Genomic DNA, 5000 nt, shown 5'->3' on the forward strand with positions numbered 1-5000 from the left:
ACTTAAAAACTCAAACTTTGGCTTAAATATTCATAATTCGTTGCAGTTGAAAGATAAATGCACGGCTATTCATTATTAACTACGTAAAGACCAATCGAGCTAATGAGGACTGGCAGATTGCATGCGGTCCTTCTGAACTTGCCGGGCTTCGGCGGGGGTCGCAGACGGCGAATTCTGATTGGTTACGGTGTGAACTTCCGTGGGAGATTTCCTGGGCGGCTCGATCCTGACAGATCTTACGCCAGCCTGAATATAATTCATTCAGCGTTCCCGGTGGTCCTGCCATTGCGTGATATCATGCGGCATTTGACATCATCGGTAGTTAGTAATGCTATTGGGCTGAGAATGAATGATGTCATTATCTACTCTTTCTGTCGTAGTCGGGAGTTGTCTTGAAAGGGCGCCTCGCTCATCAGGGACATCTCACATTCTCAGAGATTGTCGTTTTCCAACCAGGTGTTCGTTGGATTTGGTGGGTGTTCTGCATTACTCTTCTTAATTCATTGGTGGGCGACGCCTCCACCGTCATATTCATTGTTAGTTTCTCTCTGCAATGAGACGCCTGTAACGGGCAGACGTCGAGGTCGGCAGCTCTCCCGGTCTGCGTATTTTGTATAATGCTAATATGGAGATGGAAATATTATCTGCGTGCTTACAGGCGTAGTTCATGATGGCACCCCTCCACCACATACAAATTGGTAGACCACATTCTTCTGCTTGGGGTTCTCTTTTGGTGGAAGGGGTTATTCTTCATCCCCTGCCAAGATCACAGGTGCGGCGGATCTTATAATAAATTACAAGATTTATTTTCTTACTGTCTTCGGTCAGGTGACGTTTCCATGACGATTTCGTCATGGGCTCTCGATCCCTCACGAGCGCTGGGGACCATCCGGGCCTTATAATATATCTTGATGTCATCTGGAATGACCACGTGCGTCTGTCAGGATCTCCACGCCCAGGAGGTGCCATCGCAGACCACGCCCGTGCCCACAATATTTCCTCTCCCGCGACATTATTATACAAAATACCGTATAATCCAGAGAGCCGCCGACCCTCGACGCCTGCACTTACGGCGCTCCTCGTCTGAGAAAACCAACAATGAATACGACGCAGGAGCATCGCTCCTACCCACGGAATTTGAAGAATGTGCAGAACCACCAAATCCAGCAGTGCCTGAAAGCAACAACCCTGAGAATGGAATGCCCTGATGGGCAGGCGCCCTTCAAGACAATCCCCAAACTACGACAGAAAGTGAATATTTGACATCATTCATTCTCATTAATAACGGCCCAACTACCGATGATGTCAGCCGGCATGACGTCACGCAACGGCGCAGGCAATGGGAACGCTGGAATGAGTGATATTTGAGTTGCGAAGATCTGTCAGGATCGAACTGCGCCTGGTGGCTTGAAGTTCGCCAAACTGCAGCAATCGAATTCATGGCCTGTTGCTGAAGCCATGTATAAGTTCAGAAGGACACGTGCCAATCCCCACCAGAAATCACTTTCATGTATCATAATAAAGTTTCATTAACCTACCCATCTCTGGGCTCATCATCAACATGAAATTGCAGGCTGCTACAAGCAGAAGCCCGTGCTGGCTGAGCCAGCTAAATCTAAAACAACAACAACAATCTGCCAGTCCTCTCTAACTCCGCTGGAGAATGACCAGAAGGAGAGTCTGTCAGGTGTAGCAATTGTATATAACTAACTGTATAGAATATATAAAGAAGCAGAATCTAGTTTTAGCTTTCCACATGACCAATGAAATATAGGCAGGCTGTTGCACGCACCTCCACTGAAGAGAAGTCCATAATAAAAAATGAAGATATTTTCTGGAAATAATGCAATGAAACTTAACAATAATATTAATAGAACCTGTTTAAAAGAGGTCTACTGCCATTATAATAGTGTCATCAGTATTATTATTAATATTAATGATGGCGATGATGAAGTTTTAAGCAATCATTACCATTTTTCTTAGATATGAGTTTATTTCTCAAACTTTGTTGCCAGTTATAAAAAACTCAGACCCTTGGCAAATGTTGTAATTCGTTGCAGTGAAAGATAACTACGCAGCTATTTAACATTAACTACTTAACGACCAATCTAACATGCTCAAAGTTACATTTTATTCCTTAAACGAATCCATAAACTTCATCTGTTCAAGACACAGATTGACAGAGTTAACTATGCAAGCATTCAACATTTCGTAAATAGATAAAAATTGATGTTTTATATTTTATTATAGTCTACCAGAGATATTATTTTTCTATATCTAATATTTAAAGTTTGAGAGAACAATCGTATATTATATATTCACATACACTTCGTTGAATAAACAAAGCTCGGTATCACTACTGATATCATTAAACATCATTACCACTAGTAAAACGAGAATAATAATAATAATAATAATAATAATAATAATAATAATAATAACTACTTCAATGCTCTAATTCGACGACTGTGTAAGATGCAAAGGTATAGAAGAGAGAGAGAGAGAGAGAGAGAGTTTAGATTAGCTGGCTATAAGAGGGCAGAGTCCTTTGTATCTTTTCACAGGCTCTTGTTTATAAGAGAGCCAGATTCATCTTCCGTTCTTAGAAACGCTGGAGCTTTCTATCTGTCCTTGTCAGGACAGATTGCTTTAGGCAATCAGAGACATACCATAGACAAAAAATTTCACATCTAACCCTCTCCCATTGGCTGAAAGCTTAGCTTTTGGGAGAAAGCGTCTTTACGTAAAACTGATCTCCCACATTGTTGGCTGGTGGAATGAGAGCCGATTTTCTGAAGGCATTTCTGGAGAGACCAATCTCCTTATCGATATTTAACGTATGTAAATAAATAAGTAAATATATATATATATATATATATATATATATATATATATATATATATATATATATATATATATATATATATATATATATAGATAAGTTTTATTTAAATATAAATAAATACATGATAAATTAAAGGGCAGTTGATAAATGAATCACTGTTAGAGCAAAATTAATTTTAAGGGGAGAGGGGATTAAAAAATTAATTCATTACAACCTCATATGTATTCCAAATATGTCTACATGTGCCCATTTCAAGTTAAGTATTAACAGTTGCACACACACGTACATATATACATATATACATAGGGGCTCTTTATTATATCCTCAAGATACGGCAGCAAATATTGTTATGTATTGTTATATAATAATCAATAAGTGCTAATGCCTCAATTCAGAACTTGCAATGATCAGAGAAATTTTGCCTCAGCACTCATATATAATATTCTTGTAAACGATGAGGCTCACTGTTCCAAATAGTTTTGCGACTCAGAAGACACAGCACTGAACAGAGAAAATGATGATATGAAGCTACTGCAAATGTATTAATGAATAATTATTATTTGTCAGGAAAATAACTCCCGATTATACGATAAAACTTAGCAAAAAAAAGAAAGTTGGAGACTATTTACGAAAAATAAGATTGTTCCCAAAAATACTTCGAGCATTTCAGATAATAATTTAGAGAAATTATCATTATTTTTAAATTTTTATTTATTCATATTATAACAATTATTATTATGATTATGCTTTGTAAAGTCACTGCTTCTTTTTGTTGTTTATACATGTATCTAACTTATCTTAATGTGCTATTTTTTTACTAGCATTATAGTTATCATTCAGCCAAACTAACTTCTTTTATTTATCATCATAATTAATTCTTTCATATATCAACCTCAAGTAACATTCTTTTATTTCTATGAATGATTATCAATTATACCATAGCAAGTCAAGAGGAGCTTCACAAATGTTTAAGAAAGCTCATCCGAGATGGATTAAAGCACAACCATCGGACTGAAACCTTCCGCTTCAGCGCCTCCATCAGGCCGGCCTTCTCTCCGGTATGCGCGTGAGCTCCTGACTTTCAGATGGAAATCTGTTGTGGCTCTAATAATGACTGAGTGAAAGACGTTGTTCCGAGTCCGAGATGGAAGGGCTGTTGACTAGTCTAAGTAATGGAACCTGAGACCCATGAAAGAGTCCAGAGCGGTCAGGCTCCTCTGCCTGAACCAGGAACCTTCCTTTCTCTTCGTTCAGATGAACCGATCGGCGGAAATTAAAGTAATCGCGCCATACTGGTGCTGACGAATATCTAAAAAACATGATGGCGTCAAATGAACTGGTTGAATCTTTTACATTATTGCACACCAAAATCTTTTATTACATAGATACTATATTTAAATGTTCCCGCATTTGACAAATAATGTGAAACGTGTTCTCATTAGTGAGTTTCATGTAGGCAAAGAGAATATATTTTGGCAGATGGCTAAGGAAAGGCCATTAGAAAGCTACACTTTACACTCTCATTCATATGATTCCTCTTGAGTGGGATGAAAAAAATAAACAGCTCTGAGTGCTCAGACAATCATTCATTGGTCTTTTATCGCTAAAGAAGCGAAAACTCAGAAATAAGGCGGTACTTGGCACGTTGCAGTGCAGACCCCGGCTCGAGCCAAGATGGCGGGAGTCGCCTTCACTCTGATGCCTCTTCCAAGTTTCTTTTCGTATTATGTGGTAGGCTATATGTAAAAGCACTTCGAAGGAAAATCTGGTCTTTAGGAAAGCTAGATAATAACATGTATATTAGGATATTCAGTGTGACTTGTTCCAGTTTGCGTTAAAACATATGAAAAATACAGAAAAACGTTAAGTGCGCTTAGCTTGCGGTATCAAAAAACTCTGTCAAAGGCATTGACTTCGGCGGTTGTGCTGTTGGCTTTGGTCTTACGACACACGCGGCTCCCTTCACTTAGTCTTTAAGCTCAATTGTGACTGTTAATAGATATAAAGTATTTTTGTGGAAAAACTGGCTCTAGAGATAGCTTTTAATTAGAGATCAACCAACTAATCACATGAAATGTATTGATGTTATTCAGACATTACTTTCAGTGTTCATCAGACCACTTTCTCTTGTAGTTTTTATAGTTCAACATTCACA

This window comes from Macrobrachium rosenbergii, chromosome 31 (genome assembly GCF_040412425.1).
Source record: "Macrobrachium rosenbergii isolate ZJJX-2024 chromosome 31, ASM4041242v1, whole genome shotgun sequence".
Classification (NCBI taxonomy): domain Eukaryota; kingdom Metazoa; phylum Arthropoda; class Malacostraca; order Decapoda; family Palaemonidae; genus Macrobrachium; species Macrobrachium rosenbergii.